The 19,376-nt window shown below is 40.9% G+C and overlaps 1 protein-coding gene across 3 annotated transcripts in view; it reads right to left on the bottom strand.

The window, feature by feature from the left end:
* Positions 1 to 19,376, bottom strand: part of SPAG16 (sperm associated antigen 16) — a 379,115-nt gene that overhangs the window by 30,443 nt on the left and 329,296 nt on the right. The gene's annotated exons all lie outside the window — the stretch shown is intronic.

Genomic DNA, 19,376 nt, shown 5'->3' with positions numbered 1-19,376 from the left:
TGAGGTTCAACATGGCACCAGTCCAAGGCAGATCTCCAGCCCAAGGAGATTCATGGTTTTGCCATCAATAAAGAAAGACAAATTGACTTGCTCTTGTCTGAGTCTTTCCCCCCAGATGCTCTCCCTAATGAATGTATCAGGAATCACTGCACAAAATGGAATGACCTCTGCAATATACCTCAGTTTTGGACAAGAACGTGCTGCGTGGTTCTGCATGACCCAGTTTGCTGAAGTTGCTTATGTAAAGCTCTGGGCACCTTCAGTGTCCAAGTCTAACAACAGAATAAATAACCAGAACCCACAGCCACAAAACAAGAGCCAACATCACAGAAATACTTCTCAGAAGACTTCCATGCCCTTCATTCCAGCTGGGAACTGTAAGAAACATTTTGTTTAAGCTGGCTAATGCTGGAAAATCAAATCCTAAGGAACGAAAGTGTTCATACATGATGTCTCAGTAAGGTTTCAGGTTCAAAACTAAACTTTGGAGTAGATTTGATTGGGGACAGGAAACAATGTGATACATGGGAGAGTTAAGCACTCCACTCTTTTTGCAGACATCCAGCAAGAGGCAAAAGACATAATTATCAACACCATCTTGGTAATTCAAGAAAAGAAACTCCAGGGAATCCCAATATTTTAAGCTCCACTGTGGGGGGAGATGGCAGGCCCATGGAACCCCTGGGCCCCCTGGAAGCAGAAGAGCTGGAGGCATTGAGGGGAGTAAGACCGTTCCCCTGAGAAAGGTGGAGGCGGCTGCCTATTCCCATGGAAGTGGCCCTGAGAGTTAGACAGCACAATGTGGGGGGAAGTTACAGCCCCACAACTGAAGTCTGAGGACTTTGCAGTATTGCGGAGTGTTAGGCCGTTTTTCATGGGAGCAGTGAAGCCAACCAGATAATCCCCATGGACACAGCCTTGAGCTGTATGCAGGTGCACATTCCTTGGTATTTGTGTAGAAAGATGTTTATGTTATATGTGTGAGAAAGTAGAGGTAGAAAAACCTAATAAAAGGCTGCCTGCTGCTCTGAGCAGGCAGACATCCCTTTGTCTCACCATCCTCGTGTGTGTTGTGTGTCTTCTTCCCCCCTCGGACCGGGACCCCTTCGACAGATACCCAGCGACACTCCACTAGGAATATGTTGGAAATCTCATGACATGAAGCCTTTAAGATCCTGTAATACATCCACAGTTAAGTCCCATGCTTGTCATAGAGGAAACACAGCTACAGCAGTGAAGGTTTCTGTGTCTGTAACAATTTGTAACTGTTTGTTGTGAAAGGTCTTCATACAGAAGAAACAGAGATTTGCTGGATTTTGTGACCAAGCTGATCAGAAGAGCGGTGGGGGTAAGAGAAGAGAGCACAATTTCCACAAACTGGCAAGGAAGGGAAGTGATGTCAACAGTCATGACTGGAACTAAAGGAGCAATCACGTGGCCATAGGGGCAAGAGAGAAGTTTCAGCACACGTCAGGAGCCTGGAGCCAACTGCTCCTGAGCATGAGGCCTTCACACCCATCCAGTACATTCCTCTCATGTGAATCTCTGCTCAGAATATCCTTCTGCTGAAGTAACTTAACTGTCACTGTAGACATCCCTTCACTCTTACTGCTGAAAAAACATTTCCATTAGGAATGCAAAACCAACAGTCAAATGTCAAATGAGGGTTATTTACATCACAAGAACTAATTCCACATAATTTTAAATTTTCTGTCTGCGTTATGTCTTATGTCCTGGAATTGAAGCCATTAAATTAGGTTAAAATCCTGTCCATTGACTGCAGAACCACTCATAATTTAATCTTCCTAATAACATTAAGAGTGCAGTAGGATCCTTGCAAACTAAGGGTAGCATGATCTATTAGCATTTCAAGTGTGTTTTCATGCAGGGTGACTGATAACAATATAAACAAATTCTATAAAGTATGAGTAGTTTCAGTGCATTATTTACTGAAGCCTGAAAACAGAACCACTGCCTCACCAAAGGTACAGTTCAGGCATTTTAGGAGACTTCTGCAGAATTTTTTAGAGATGAAATTAAGTGTTCTGTAAAAGCATGACGGGGGTTCTGTAGAAATGATTCAGAAATCCTGCAGTAGTGAGCAGAGAACACTTTTGCTCCGTGTACTTGTAAGAACAGCAAAATGAATAGAGCACTAAGGGGCAGAGAGCTGGCACTGGCTCAGAGCAAGCAGGATTAGTCTGCCTGCTGTGGATCAGGTTTACAAACTCCACAGAAAATTGAGGTGTGTTTGCCTTCCCTGGATTCATCCCGAGCTGAGCTGATCAATGAAAAGTGAAGGAAGCAGTCGGAGAAGTGCTCACAGCCCAACAAAGCCTCACACTGAACAGATCCAACCAGCTCCTGCTCTGGTTCCAGTTCCTTTCCCTTACACCTGTTTATCCCCTCTACACACATACATTCTTTAAAAATATAACATAAGGAAATAGAAACTCTTGGGAACACACTCTTCTGAAACAGAAGGGTACAACTCTTGCAAAGTAAGTCTGAAGTGCCTTTTTTTGCTGTGCTGTTTGTAAGGTGTGCTGTTTGCATAAGTAATTAAAACAGAACAACTTTTTCTGCCCTTTAGGGTGTTTCAGTGCCAGACTAACCCCACAGGTGAAGCCACGTGCATATAAAAGGCTACCGTATGTTGGAATCACTATGCACAAGTAAACATTAAAAAATAGTGACAATGAGACAGGAGTTAAAATGAGATATAGGTAGAAGATTTTAAATTAGTTGGTTCCAAGAGTTATGACCTGTCAAGAAAAAATAAGCGGAAAAGCACTATATAGTTAGATTTGGGATAAGGACTAAAGCACAGGTTTACTTTTCATGTGGTGTCATTTATATTTAAAGCATACAAAAGACTATGTCCATTTCTTACCACTTGCAACAGAAAACAAAATAACAAAATCCACTGCTCCACTTCAAGGTAGAAATTACATATGTGCAAATGTATTTTCCCAGAAATTACTCCTAAAATGTTTGAAGTGATAAATCTCCCTTTTCACCTATTTCTATCTCCATTTAATGTCTGTCTTAGTTATCTTAGCAAGAGGGTTTTTTTTTTTTAACCCAGGCTAAGAAGAGTTGGGATTCATGAATTGAAAAAGTGGTTTTGGCTTTTTTGGCTTTGCTGACAGCCCTAAGGGCCCCGCTGTGGGTGGCAGGAGATGAGCTCGCAGTGAGGAGTGATATCCCCTCTTTTATGACCTCCAGTTTTCTTGACAGACAAAACACCTCACAGAGTTGTAAGATAAAGGTCTGGGATGATTTTTGAGGCCACAAAGATTCTGAAAGTCATTTTTATATTCTTTTTAATGGTAAAAAAAAAGGGACACTAGCAATACTAGTGCTATAAAATGACTTTGTGAAGAATCTCTCCTGATCTTCACACTCCAGCCTCTCTGTCACAGGCACAAGTCTAATGTTTTCATTCATCATCTCAGCGTAGATAAAAATGATCCATTTTTTGAGAAGCTTATTGTCTTTGGATTACTTCTTCTAAACACAGAACCTTATCTATTCAAGGTGCATGCCTGGCTCAACCATGACCTTGTCAATCTCATTAAGTCTTGAATGAATTTCCTCAAATTTTCTTATCAATCAAGGTAATTGCTTCTTGCAGGAAATCCAATCTTCTGTTAACCACATCATTACCTGGTGATCGAAGTCCTCAAACTCTGTGTAAGCTGGAATCACTCAAATCACCCAAGAGAATAGAGAAGCCTAAATTTATAAAAATCTCCACAGGTCATTTCCATTTCAGCAACTATTTCCCAGTTTGTCAAGCACCTTGAATTAAAAATACTTTCACATCTTAGTTTTACATCAGGCTTTAGGGTCATAAAAGATGACACTATCCTTGCAAAGGCTGTGTAAGATGAGAAGAACATGAAAAGAAGGAGGAAAAAAAAAATCTCAGGAAGAAGGGGATTTTAAGCAGGGATCTGAAGAGTAAAGTAGATAAAAACCTAAGAATATAAGAAAATCCTCATAGATGGGGGAAAAGGTCCTTTTAACTTAAATCCTCCCCACCTGGGAAGGAGTGTAAGAACAGGAACCCAGTGATCCTCATAGGAGCATCCTGACCATCAGCAGCATCCTGAGCCAGGGCAGCCTGGTTCTATTTAACAGCTCCCTTCTGTGATTCCACCCAGCTGATTTGAACCTACAGAAGCTTTTAGCACATGCAACATCTCCATCTCTACTTCAGCCATGAGTGGCTTGGATGCCATTGCTAATTCAGGCCACAGCTGAAACGCTTAACTTTGAAATGCAGGACTGTAATTAAGAAGAAAGGTTTGGGGAGGGCTGGGAGCAAATAAGGAAACTTGCTCTTCTGTTGATACAGATCATAGACAGATTTACCAAGAGGTGCCCTACTTTCAGAGAAACTGCATGTGCTCTTCTCCTACCAACACAACAGCTCTTGTGTTGTCAAGGCTGGTGTTCTGTGCTAATAATTCTGACCTTTTATGAATCAAAAATAATTATTTCACAGGCGAAAATAAATTAGTGTTTCCTGTACCAGTTAATATTTTTATTTTTATTTATAGCTCTGATCTTTATTTTCAGTATTTGAGAAAAGAATATGTTAATATAGAGATCTGTTTTATCCTGTCTCCTAAGGATCTAGGCAGATGTCCTAGTCCTTCTGAGTTGGTGGGAATGCCATCACTGACTGCAGTGCAGCCAATGTGTCTGCCACTGGTGAAGTGTCAGAGTGAAACTGGTGGGAAATCTGGCCAGGTCTGTGAACAAAACCAGCAAATTCCTCCTCACATAAAATCTGTTGTCACTAAGCACACAAACAAGTGTATGCTTTATGCAAATCCCATAACGATTTAGCTTTATGTATATATGAACTTTCTACAAGCTTTAATGGAAGGAAACATACGATCCAGTCAGCCACAGATCTAAATGCCTTCTAATTCATCCAGTTAACAGGGACACAAATGCTGTGTGTGCTCGTGTTCTCTGTGAAGGAGCAATGCTGGATGGTGATACCAAATAAAGAGTCAAACTGCTCTCTCAGGAATATCCTGTTTAAGCTTTCTCTCATCACATGTCCTGTTCCACACAACACAAGTCATTCATCATGTTGCAAACCTTATTTTGCACTACAGTAAGTGTTTCTCAGTCTGTTAAGCTGCAGATTAATTTTCCTCCCATCTCAAACCCATTACAATAATTGCAATGGTTTCTTGCCTTCTGTTACCAAACTTACTGGCTCAACAGGGTAACTAAAATCCATGAGACAGAAAGGTGCTTCCCAGTGGTCAGAGAATCTTTGGCCAGGATTTGATTAACACACTAGCACCTCTCCTGGTCACAGCTAATTTGTATTCATTCATGAACTTGCGGGGTGATACTGAGTTACAACAAACCGCTGCAACAGAAAAACTTTTGGAGGACCTGCCTGGAGCCACCTCTGGTGCCACACAGAGAGCCAGACAGACCAGGCATTTACATGCTGAGCAAAGGTATCACAGCCTGGAGATAACATGGAGTTTTGCTTGTTTGGAGGAATCAGAACCTTAAGTCTTCTGTGAAAGACTTGAAAAAGACCTAAGGCAGACTAGGAGCTAAGGCAGACCTGGGAGCTAACGCAGACCCAGGACCTAAGGCAGACCTGGGAATTAAGGCAGACTCTGCTTGGTGTGAGGTGGGAAGGTATTTTCCCTCTTCCAAGGGCCATCTGGCACTACACTTGTCAAGTGATCACTGCCACTCTGTGTCATCAGGAGGACTTTGGCACATGCAGATGGAGACCCCAGCTCTGGAAACTGCCCTGTACTGCAAACCCCCTGCATTGTGATTACAGGCAGAGTTCTGTGATTTCCTTCCCCTTCCCCCACCACCAACCTCACGCTATGGCTGAAACAGAATAATTACTTTTATGAAGGCTTTTGTAGAAAGATCACTCAGAAGAACAGAAGCTCTGTTATCACCAGAGAATTGCAGCTTTCTGCCAGAGGAACAAGGAAATGACTGTGATTGTACTTTACAGTTCACCTTAGACAAACACAAGGAACACAAGGAACCCAAGGACACGGGCAGCACAGAAAGCAGACGCACCAGTGAGCGACACAAAGTCACCAGCCACTTTATTTTCCCTTTTACCTGACCTAAATCTTTCCCTTTTATATCTCTTGCTCTGGTCTCATAAGGAAAATAAATGCTGGATTTCCGGATAGCCTGCACTTGCACAATGACTATATTTATACCTGAAAAAAATTTTTGTCTGACTGCAAAATTTCAAGACATGTTTTGCATTAAAAAGAAGACAAAGGCAGCCAAAGGTTTTCAGCTTTTCAGAAGCACAATTCTCCATGGTGCCCACCCAAGGCAGGAAGGGACAGCCTTCTATGTGCAAACTCCAAGACAGCTCTGCAGAACTTAGGGAGTCCTCACAGGAAGCATTTCAATAATATGAACTAGGAGGGGTCAGTCATCTGCAGTAAACTTAACCTGAGATAAACAGCAGATGGAAAAATCAGAATAAAGATTCCAAAATGCAATAAAGCAGTAGCTTCTCTCTGAAGTGGAAGGAAAAGATGTTGTGGATGCATGAATGCCCTGACAGCAGAAATGAGTCTGTCCAGACTTAAAACTGTCTGTCCAGAAAAAGATTTACAAATTAGTATTACTTACAGAGAAGATACTCACAAAATGAGCTTCATCCTTCTCTCCCTCACTGAAGGTGAGAGTTGGGCCTCTCCAGAGAACAAACCACAGAAATCTGACTTTGGGGCTTTGAATGGCCTCCAGCAAAACCCAGCTCCCTCCGCCAGCCTAAAAAGGGATTGAAGACAGTCTGGCCTTCCAAACCCAGATTAACTTACGTAACCTCACAGAGTGGAAGCCTATAAAAGCTCCTGCTGGGGATGCTTAATCCATTCTGATAGGCATCTCACATGCCTGCAATAATGACAGGATCTCAAGAAATTACATTATTATACAGTGAGAGCTTTATTTTATTGGTTTTTATTATCCTAGTCTAAGTGCAGGTACCCCCTCAGGGACCTCTGTCAATGATCAGATTCTATTCAGCACCAAAATGTATTTTTATATAGTGAGAGTAGGATCTCAATAAACTGTCACACCATTTCTATGTGCTAAGAACATCCTGCTGACATTTAAGATTGGTTTAATAATATCTTAATTTTTTTAAAACTACTCTAGCAGTGTGTTTACAGATGCAGAATTGAGCCTCTGCTCTAATTATTGATGAACACTGTTGCTACTGATGTGTCTCATACACTAATTGAGTTTAAAGGTTACAGTGCTCCCTTGCAGATGTAGTGGCCCCATTAACCAGCAAAACAAATAATGCCACACACTCATTAACAAGATTTTAAAAATCTTTTTGGATGATAGACAGAAGTCAAGCATTAAAAATATTCACTTGAAATTTCCTTTTTCTAATGCTTAGTGTTCCTTGTCTGTGGGTATGGAATAACCTATAAAGCTAATTCCAAGGTAAAAACAAATATAAAATTAATGCTAAATAAATGATTGCTTCTTTGTTGCTTGTGCATCATATAATTAATACCATGAGGTGATCTTACATATTAAGGAAATAAGAATTTGCCATCAGCAGGCTGAAAGAAATTTGTTTATTAGTTTACTGTGATTCAATTTATGGGAATGTGCTTCACTGATCTTTGCAAAAGAACTTTAATTGGAAACGAATATCACAATCTATTTACCACACCACTAAACCCAGTCTGCTACAGTTCATTTCAACTACACCTGCTACTTAATTTTCCAATAAGAGAAAAACTTTGAATTAATACAATAAGGAGCAGTTAGAAAGTAAGCCCAGTAGACTAGTGTTTTAATCAGGGTGCTCCTTTTGTGCCCTTATGAAATCCTGCTTGGAGCTGACTGGAGCTGTGTGTGGTTTCCACATCAGAGCTCCAGTTCAGGCACCCTGCATTTTCATTACCACTGTCAACGTGCAAAGTCACCGTGCCTTTGCCTGGAAGATCTAAAATCCATACCCAGCAGGAAGATTCAGAAGAGATATTTCCACACTTGGGACCATCGATGCTCCTGCCCTAAAGCAAGGGCAAAAAGACCAGACCAGCCTTTTCCACCTGTGTGATCTCTGGACATTTAACTGGGGAGCAGCATCATGTGCACCTAGAGAAGTGAACTGAGGAAGAAGATAAGAGAATGTAACACCCTCATGTCCTAATCCCTACATTTAAGCAAGAGTCAGGGCAGTCCCAAAGCTCTTGGAGTCTCTGGAAACTGTGAGCTTTTCTCAAGGACGTACACCATTATCTGCCACCTTCATTACTCAGTGGGCAAGGGGTCCCTTTTCGCTGGCTGACTAGGGATGAAGAATAACCTGGGTCCAGGTATTGAGATAACATTGTCAGAGAATTCAGGATAGCAGCCCCTCCTGCCAAAAGGTGAGGGGAAAAAACCTTGCCAGGTCCACCTGGCTTAACTCAGGTCTCCACACAGTGCTCTGAGCAAACCCCATGGCTCAGTTCAGATTTATGAGCACTTCCAGTTTGTCAGAAAGGTTAAATTCCTCACACTGAACTGCAGCCCACGACCAAGTGCAAAGTCAGGGTGGTTATCCTTGACATTTAATAGGACAGGACAGCAGGAAGAATGCAGGATGAGGTGGGAGAAAGGCCGAGTCCAGTGCCTGTGAACCTGCCATGAGCAGCTGCCACTATGACCTGCTGCTCGGAGCATCCCAGCTTCCTGAAGGATCAGCAGGAGCCAGCGAAGGCAAAGCGTTCTGGCCCACAGCAGCAGTGGCCAGGTACCCCAGTGAGCAGCTGGCCAGGGGCAGCTGCACACACAGAACACACTTCACATTGGAGAGGAACGAAAATATCATCAGGAATAATGAAAGACTGCTTTGGATGTCTCTGACAAGTTTTCATGGCTGCTTCACTGGAGCCTCTTCTATCCAAACATATCTGTGAAAACAGCAATAGGCCCCTAACTGGGCTAGAACTGAGAGGTTTTCCCCCACAATAATCACCACACTCATGAGCAGCCCCCTGCCCCTCTCTTCCCACTAATCAGTCATTTCTGTGCTGCACTGTGGGGCCAAGTTTTACTCTTGATTTAGTAAAGTTCCTTAACAGTGAGCTTACTAAAAATATAAATATAGCTCTTCCTGATGTAATATGTTTATCCTAATTAACAAACAGACTGCAGTGCAACACTGTAGTCTCCTTCATAAAGCCTTTTTCATTTTAACACAATGTCTAATTAATAGGGTTCTTTTAACATGATTGCCCTTTGTGTAATATTTTAAGAGATTCTGAAAAATTAATTCTTTCACAGGTTATACTCAGAGCGTTATAATTTTTCATTAAAGATGTTTTGCGGGGTCAACTTCTGACCCTGCATTCTGCAAAAATGGAAGGCATTAACTACTGCAGAGTTATCACAGATCTATCACGTCAAGAAAGCACGGCATTGCAAAGCCTCAGGGGGAGCTTTGCCCTCTGGCTGCTCAGACTGCCTCTGACACAATGATTTTTTTTTCCTCTAGAAACACTGATTCATCAAAATTGAAGCAGCTCCCCCAAACGAAGAGGTTTCAGGTGATTCTCCAGACCGGGAAGAATGTTGGAAAAAAATTTAGGAATGACCAGAATGGTCACTTTGATGCCTTCAGGATGAGAAATCTCAAAGGGAGGTTTGCATAAAACTGCTTTTAATTTTGAAATTTTATTTAATGCCTATTTCCAAAAAGGTGAAATATAAAATGAAAAAGCATAAAGATTGTATTTTGAAAATATCAAAAAGAAATATTTTGAAAATATCAGAAGTAAATATTTTCATTGGCCACATGACATTTTCCCCTCTCTCTGCTAATGGATGAAGACTGTCAGATCACACTTTATTCCAAGTGGGAATACCCTGGAAGTGTTCAAGGCCAGGCTGGACAGGCTTGGAGCAACCCGGTCTAGTGGAAGGTGTCCCTGCCTATGGCAGGGGGTGGAATGAGATGGTCTTTGGGATCCCTTCCAACCCAAACCATTCCGTGATTCTATGGTATCCCTATAGGAAGGGATGGATTGTTCCCCCTTTGGTCTGTCCTCCATCCTGTGGAGAAAGGGCTTTTCAGGGAATACCTGTGTATAAAGGTATGTTGTCAGCACTCCTCCTGAGTGTCCTCCTGTGTGTCCTTCTGCCAACACAGCCAGACACTTCAGAGGGTCGGGATGTGCTGAGGATGGAGCAGCTCCGTGGTCCATGTGAGGAGCTGTGCCGATGCTTCACCGCGTCAGAGAGGAGGGAAAACCCTTTGCCAGGGCCCATTTCTTCCCAACTTTCTGCATGGGCTTATGAGTTGGACCGTTACGTTACTTTTTCTGCACTTAAATTGCTCCCTACTGGCTTGTGAAAGTATGATTAATATTCTTCAGGAATCTGTTATTAATTCTTCATTACAGTGCAGTCGCACAAAAGGCAAGGGGAATATTATATCTGGCTTGTTGCACCTCACCAACCATTTCAATAAATATCTTAAAGAACAGAGGGTGTGCAGAGAATGAAGAGTACCAGGGACTGCTTACATTCCATGCACTGCAAAATAGATCACCAATCTGTCTGATTTAATAAAAAAATACTACAGAGCAGAGTTAAATCATGGAGTTGGATGTTGAAAGTACAGTATTGTGAATGTGCCTTAATATATTCAGCACTGAGATGGATATGTATTATATACGTTATTTATTTTAGCTGCACAAAGGCAAAAAGGTGGCTTTTATATGCTATATTGTTCTAATAAATATCGTGGTTCCAAAGCTAAATTATGAACGGTATTAAAAATGAAGTGCACCCAAAACACACAACCTGTACATAAAGAATATCCTATGGGGAAAAAAAAAGCTAAAAGAATTCACCAGTGAATAAATACAGCACAGCATAATTACAGGCTCCTGTGTTTTTCAGCCAGGGTACAATCATACAGTTTACTCAAAAGTCTTCTAATAGCCTCTGGGTACACACTGCATTTAGGAGAAAGCTTTCTATTGTGAGCTCTCTCCCCTCCCTGCCTGGCCCTCCACACTCTTTAAATGTACTTTTGGGAAAAAGTCTGCACTTGAAAGGGGATGGAGCAGATTCGGGGAGAAATAATTGGCTTTTTGAAGTTCTAATTTTGACCATTCTCCCTTTCTCAGATCCTCCAAAGTTCAAATTCCACTGATGCTTGTATCTATTTTTCAGTTGACTCTGACTGACCTTGGACCACATATTTTTTTGCTAGGTCTCAAATTTATTTATTTATTATCTTTTTCTGGCTACTAGAAAGAGGGAAAATATTAATAATTAATTTATTTTAAGCTGCCACCTTACTATTTTTAGTTAAGGCAATTTAGCAAATCAATCATTTTAAAGATACTGTACTACCATGGTAATGCAAGTCTGTGTGATCACACATACTTAGTGCCACATGGGCCCACTTCCCCCTGTTATCTATCTCCTGGCAACATGGGATAGAAAGAGCTAATTTTGCAAAGTCCCAGCCGTTATTCCCAACTTTCAGGGAGGAATACTTCTGAAGTAACATGACATTATGAGTGGACTAACTAACACTGTGTGTTAGTGCCACCTAATTAGGGTTTCAGCTATACCACCAAATCAGATGAGAGCTGGTCCTGTTAATGTTTTCCCTGCAGATCACAGATACTCACAAAACCACTGTTAGTTTTGTGGGATATGTAAGTATTTATCTATAGTACTTTGACTTTTTGAGACTTCTATGACACAGGAAAAAATCGTATTGGAAATCCAGTCAGAGAGATCTTTTATAGAGATTATTGACTTTAAAAGGACCCAAATACAGTATCTTAAATCCATTTGTCATTGATACAAATGGATTTACCTTTTCCTTCCTTTGATCAATGGGAATTTGGTATTTTTTCATGGAGTTAAGCTTTCCAAAGCTCTCCAAAGGCAAAAAAAAAAAAACAAAACTGCTACAGGTTGTGTTTGTGGAAGCACCAACTGGCGACAGTGATAAAATGTGACTGATTTCCTAAAGCATGAAATCAAAGCTTGCTTTGTTCAGAGCATTAGCACATTTTCTTTTGACTGTGTATTTATTAGAGAAGGTACACTTTGAAAACAAGACAAGATAGAATAAAGCTATTGGGATGGAGATCATGGGGATATTGAATCAAAATCAGGTTCACCCAGTTAACCACTAGCAGAGGTTTGTATTAAGATACATTTTAAAGCAGCCTTGGGATCCAAAAATAAACTGCCTAGATATGAATCTGAATCAGCTCAGGAATCCTGTTATATTTTATGAATGCAGGCAGACTGGCTAATTCCAGGTACAGGACTGGCTATAGTGCCAGCCTCAGAGTGAAAAGGATAAAACTAGTTTGCTCCTCCAACAGAAATTCCACGTGCTGAAATGGATTGCAGAGGACACACATCCTAATGGAAAGTGCTCCTGAGAACACAGTGAGATGAGAACTTGTTCTCCAAACTCCACTCTCCAAACCTCTCTTCCTCCCAGTGCCTTGGCACTCCAAAGAGCTCTCAATCACTCCTTTTGTTAAGTACTTGCTGTCTCATTTCCCTCCTGCTCATCATTTACCAGCCTCAGCTCCTCTTTGTTCCCTTATAGTGGATTAAACTTAATTTCCCTCCTGCTCAACAACCGACCTCATCTCCAAACACGACCTCCAGCCTTCGCCCTCGTTGCAGTGGGAACCTTGCAAGAACAAGTGCTGTGTTAAGAGGAGTATCACTGAAGTGTTTATTGATGCACAATTCCCAGTGCCCAGGAAGCAGCACAGCCAGGATGAAGCAGGACAAGGTGAAAGGGTCCTTCAAGAAGTAACAAGACACCCTGACTTTTTATTCCAGGCTCTTCCCACCATATTGATTTGCCATGGAAGGTAAAAGTTCAGGATTAAACTGCACAAACATGAAAGACAGACAGGAACCACTTCAGAACATGCAAGTGGTCTTGGTCTGTGTTACATGTAATTTTAAACATATCTTTAATCTTTGTGAACACATATGAAAACACCTACAGCCTCACATCTCAAAGGTGAGGTACATCTCACCCCACTTGAGCTATTTACAGGTTATATGTCCAGGTTTTGCTTCTTTTTAAAACCATTTTGGGGTGAGATGAATCATTATTAGAAAACAGCTCTTTATTTTTCCAGAGACCACACAGGAAGCAACTTCCACATGATTAGAGTCAATAGAAATGGAATCTTTCACAGACAGACGAACAAATTCTACAGACTAGGAAGATTCAATGAGATATTTTGCCTGATTCTCAACTGAAACACAGTAATTATCTATTATTTACAAACTACTGAATTGTTTAAACATAGTTAAACAACAGAATGTAGTTAGACAGGCAATTTCTATTTTACTTAGAAGCACTGGTGTCAATTTGGTAAATTTTGGAGAAGTCAGATATAACTTAAAATTGTTTCTAAACATAAAGACACACCTTTGATACCATTCTTTCTCACAAGATGCATGATTCACATGAAGAATTTCTTTTGTAATCAGTAACCAATTCAGTCTTAAATGACTGATCTTGTTCATATCACAAAATAATCTGTTCACATTCAATGTAACATCCAAACCTGGCAGAGAAAAAAATTGAGGAAATGTAGTTACAGCTGACATGAAAATATAAAAGACATCCAACAATATAAAATAAGCCATAGAGCTTTGATAAAAGAGTGTGGTGAACACAATTCAGAAATATTCATTCATCAGATAGGCCTGGAGAAGTCTACAGTGACATTCTGAATTTGGATTAACTGCACAGGTTTTGCTCTGTCTCTGGAAAGACCAAAGTATTTCTGTTTCATCCAGGATATACACTAGAGAAGGTTTTTATACAATTCGAGCACACAATATAGAGAAAGAATAAGAAAATTCCAATTCAAAAATCAAATCCGAATAGATATGAGGACTGTGAAAATTGGGATTCATATTGCATATTCTGGGCCTGAAAAGATGTAACTTACAGATCCAAAGCAACTCCAGCTACAGCTAATCAACAGGAACATGCTGAATTGTTCCTTTACTCAGATTGAATTAACAGTCTTCCTTTACAAAAAGTCCCTGTGAAATCAATGAGTCTGCTCTTGAAGGAACAACATCACACTCAGTGTTCCTCCTGAGCTGATATAAACACATCACAGACGTCTGGTAAAGATAACCCCGCTATCTGCAGGGTACAGCATTGAGTACTTGTCATCCTAATATTGATTATTGGTTGGATTACAGATGCAGACGATGGACGCAGGTGAATGAGAGATTCCCACAACATGCCAAAGCAGTATTAGCTTTCTCATCAAATCTAAATAATTAAAAAAGAAAACATTTTTTGCTTAGGTTAAACATTAAGATGCCCTGACGGCTTTTAACACAAAGATTTACCACATATTTATGCCAATCAAACTGACACAAACATGGATGAGTTCTGGACAAGTTACAATCTCTTCAGAAAAGATCTTGGAGCCACTGCAGACACCTCAGTAGCTCACCCAGCAACACTCACAGCAGCAAACCAGAGTGCAGGCTCTGTGCCACAGGAGCTCCTACTGGAAATTTCTGGTAAATGTGGGCATTTCATGGTCTTAAAAGACACACTGAGCTGTGGTCACTCTCACTTTGAAAAGGTCATACTAGAAAGCAAAGATGCTTCAAGGAAAGGCAAAACAATGGGCACAGACAGGAGAGAGGGTGTTCCCATGGAAAAATTACCTTTGGATGAGAGGAGCATGATGTGAGCACACTGGGCAGCGCTCTCAGGAGCAGGACTGCAGGGCTCCTGTTTCATGGGCACTGCAGTCACAGACAGACAGAGTTCTATGTGTGACCATGGCAGGGCAAGGAACAACTCCTTTCAGCCATCCAGACTGTCTTTTTCCTGGGAACACCTTCTCCTCCAACAGTCCAGCACATGCCTGACAACATTTCAGCTTTCTGAGAACCCTATATATCAGCTTCAGAGTATTTTGCACTGACCCTTACAATTCCCTACTAGGGAACATGTTTGAAAGGATCTGCTCTTCTCCTCAGTTTTGGGGACACAACCTTAAACACAGAAGAAATTCTTTGTAGAAGCTGGGGAAGGTCTACAGACTGGCATATGGCTCATCAGTGATTTCACAGCAACCCACTGCACTGATCACACAGAGGGTTCCCTGATCATGACTCTGCCTCTCCTGCTTCCAACACATCAGGCCTGAGAAATGCCTTTGATCATAGGCTAAATCACAGGATAGTTTGGGTTGGAAGGAAACTTAAAGAACATCTTGTTCCAACCCCTCTGCCATGGGCAGGGACACCTTCCACTATCACAGGCTGCTCCAAGCCCCATCCAACCTGGCCTTGGACACTTCCAGGGATGGGGCAGCCACAGCTTCTCTGGGCAAACTGTGGGGGCCTCACTGCCCTCAAAGGGGGATATCCAACATAAGTGAAGGAGCATCAGTGCCCTTTTCAAAGTTCTTCATGCAACTTCATCTCCAAATGGTAGTTTAACAACTTAGTCCAAAGTGGACTAGCTAGCAAGTCCAAGAGCAAGATCTAGGAAACATGGAGCCTAGAAGATGTAATGCAGCAGATCCAAAATGGGGTCTGAGTGAGGAGGAGTCTGATGTGCTAATAGAGGCTACAGGAGTAAATGTGATGTTTTAAGTGAAAGAAAAACATACAGGAAGGTAATTTGGTATGATTTGACCAATTATGAATAAATGTAACCTAGAAAGAAAAACCATTAGAAAGGTGAAGTTCAAAACAGCCTTCCAGTAGAAATAATGGGGAGCAAAAAGAAAAAAAAAGGTTTAATTATTTTTATAAAGAGTATGAAACTACGTTTGACAAATAAAACCATCTGTGATTGCTACACTAGGAATGACACCACAATATCTGTTGATTTTGGACATAAATTGATTTTCAGTGGAGTCCACTCCACTCTAGAAACCTCTGAAGAGTACAGAATGATGGACCTTAGGAGAGGTCAGGCTGTTCCCAGAAGGATAAGAAGCACATCGACCTCTTTCACAGGCTGGCTGAAATCAGTGCTTTCCCAGGACTTTCAGTGGAATATCAAACATAGCTTACACAGGCACCCTCAGTACAGTGTTAAGTTTTTCACTTACACACATGTTTAGTCAGTTTTGAATGACTGGAAGTTGCCAGGCATGCCAAGATTCACTTGCCATCCAACCTTTTTAAAGGTCAGTAAGTTAATGGATCTAACATTTAGAGACATATTTTACCCTTTGTACCTTCCTATTAACTTCCACAGAGTAGCAATGGGCAAGTTGCTGCAAAGTTCCCTCATGTGGTTAATTTATCTGTGGAAAGACTTAGAAAAACATGAAATACCAAAAGTGTTTCCACTTGAGAGGGAGGGGGGATGGACATAGACATTATATGGCAAGGAGATGGAAAGGCAAATAAGAAGGGAAAGACGTGAAACAGTAATGTCTTGGCAATAAATGGCAGCCTACCTGAATTTGAAGGCAATGAAAAGAAAAAGCAGATTAAAAAGAGATGCAAATAACAATATTTTGAATTGCTAAAGGTATTGTTTTCTCTTTGGAATAACTGTTTTATCAGACACGTTAAAATGTATGATTTGCTTCATTAATCACACTCATTTCCCTTCCAGAGGCATGGATATGATCACAACTTATTTCACAGGAGTGAGATAAAAAGGTTGAGCTTTTATTTTCTTTCATTTCAGTGTTCAGTCTGATTACTGTGAAAAACATTTCCACCCCGAAAAGTTTAAATGCTTTGTATCTGAATGCACAGGCTGCAATAGCCAGCAGCATCTTTGCCTATCTGTAGTTTCAATTCCAAATTTCCTTTTCTGACTGAGGAAAGAGAGATCAGTGATTTATTACTCCACAGGTTACCATATAGGTAAGGCTCTGATTCTAGATTTTTGGACTTGGAGAGAGCAAAACCAGCTGCATGAGTTAAAAGGGGAAAAGAGGAGCAAAACCACAGGCAGGCACACAGATATGCTTTTGGTTACGTGGTGCTAAGTTAAAACAACATTTACTAATGGAGGGATTAATGAGGACTCAAAAAAACCCATCCTGGACAAATTGGATGGAGCCCAAACTTAAGGGTTAGAAATACACCAGGAAATTATTTACTGAATATCAAAAGAAAGGAATGACAGGTCATTCTAACAAAGAAACTGAGAAAGGTAAAGATCAGCAATCCTACAGTTTAAATGCTTCCCCCTAAGATGCATTAAATGAAACTCATTTAATATGAAGAAAGCTTCTCCTGAATTTATGGGCAGAACTTGCCTTTGTGCAGCTCCCAGGGAGAAAAGGCAAGTGAGATCGCACTGAATAACAATCAAGAGGAGAAGGGGAAAATTTTCAAAGACAAAAGAAGTTGGTGGAGGACTGCCTGGAAAAGGGGGTTATTCTCTCTGCAAAAGAGAACTCTGCATGAACAACAGGCATATCTTCAAAATATTTTTTTCAGTCAATATATTAGTCAACCCAGCCAGAACTGCTTTACAAAGGCAAACAAGTCCATTGGAATTTATCGCTGAAAGTATTGCTTTGATATGAAATTACTGAGGATTCATTAAAACTGTTCTCTTGGGCAGGTGTTTTTCCTGGAAACTAAAAGGAGACAAGATAAATCTTTAATAAAAAAAGAACAAAAGTATACGAGAGTAAGGAACAGAAGTCAGATTCACAGCTGGTATAATCTGGAAGGGGATTCTTTGTCTTCCCACTGAGGACACACTTGTATGAAGAAGCTGCCCTTCATTTTTTTCACCTATTCATCATTTTTTCTCTTCTGCAGCCCTCATTTCACTCCACTGCAAAAATGAGCAGAAGAGAAAGGGAGAAAAAGGTACCTGTCCCTCACAGATTTTCCCACGGTTTCCTTCCCATCATCCACAATGTCAGTGTTACTGGACTTTATTTAAATTTTACTTTTTCCACAAATTATTTCCCAGTAGAAAAATCTCTGCTTTCCACATGTACAGTGCCAGAGCCGCAGCTGGGACTTCACTTCCATCTCAGCACAGAAATTAACTCCACACAGCAGCTGCAGGTCACATCCTGTCTGCACAGAGCAGTACCTGCAAGCTGAATAAAGGTTTCTTCCTTGTTATGCTCAAAAACTCATGGACCAGATCTCCAGCTGTTACACAACAGTAGACACACTTTAGAGTTACACAAATGTCAACTCTCCAGGGAGGAAAATGGCACAGAAAAACAGGGCACGGCTGTTCAGCATGAGAAAGTTAAAATTCACATCTCAAAGTCAAGGGATCTCAGCTGAGGTTCTTGTTTCTTGGTTTAAATGTCTTTTCACCTTGAAAGATCAAGTCTGTATGTACCTGATTTCTTCAGTAGCAGCTACAGCATCCCTTGAGTTATGTGTCTTTAGTCCTGCAAAGCAGAGGTGACACCATGTTTGCCACTTGTCTCAAGAAGTTAGATGAGCTCCAAGGCCAAATGGTGAACTCTAGAGCTCCTAAATCAAGAGGAAGTGTTTGTATTAACAATTGGGTTTAATGAATCTGCATCTTAGTAAACTCCAGCTAATCTTAATATTAATTTTATTTTAACAAATTTCCTCTTTCCTCTCATAATTTGTGTGTGTGCCTGCCTCACCAAAACCTCAAGACATAACATTTTTCTTTATGTTAATTTAAATTGATGCTTAAACAAAAAGGACAGGATTGGAATGATCACAAATGTGAACAGAGTCTACCCAAATATCTTCACCCTTTGTGCCACAGTGGTGTGTGTGCACTGAGAGCATATTCCTCATCAAACACAAAGTGTTGGAGCAATATATATATAAAGTGCTGCTGACATTCTTCTAATGCATCGTTGCTTTGGAATACAGGTTTTTTATTCCATTTGATCTCAAGTGGCTGGGCTGCATGTGGATAATTAAAAACAGTACCAACAAAACAAATTTACCTGTGTTTGCTGGGGGAAAAAAAATCCTGCCATTTAGTAGGCAAAGGGTGAAGAGAAACATCACCATCCAAACTCAAGGAAACTCCAAGGCAGTAAATGGATCACAACAACAGCAAATCATATTTGATAACACATTACCCTGTTTGGGATAGTTCCATCTGCATCTACAAACACACAGTGGCATTGGCCTTTAGCCAGCATCCCGAGGCTGCCACAGGCTCACCTCATCACCCATTAGAAGTTTTCAGTTTTTCCTGCACACACATGAGCCCATCAGCCCAAAGGAAAGTTTCCTCCCTCCATTAGAGAGAATGTTTCTCTGTCCAATTGGTGTCACACGATATATCAAGATGAAAGGCAGAAAACCAGCCTCGGTCCTTCATCTCTCTCTCAAAA

This window comes from Corapipo altera, unplaced genomic scaffold (genome assembly GCF_003945725.1).
Source record: "Corapipo altera isolate COAL_440 unplaced genomic scaffold, ASM394572v1 45, whole genome shotgun sequence".
Lineage (NCBI taxonomy): Eukaryota > Metazoa > Chordata > Aves > Passeriformes > Pipridae > Corapipo > Corapipo altera.
This window is presented reverse-complemented; position numbering and strand designations above follow the sequence as displayed.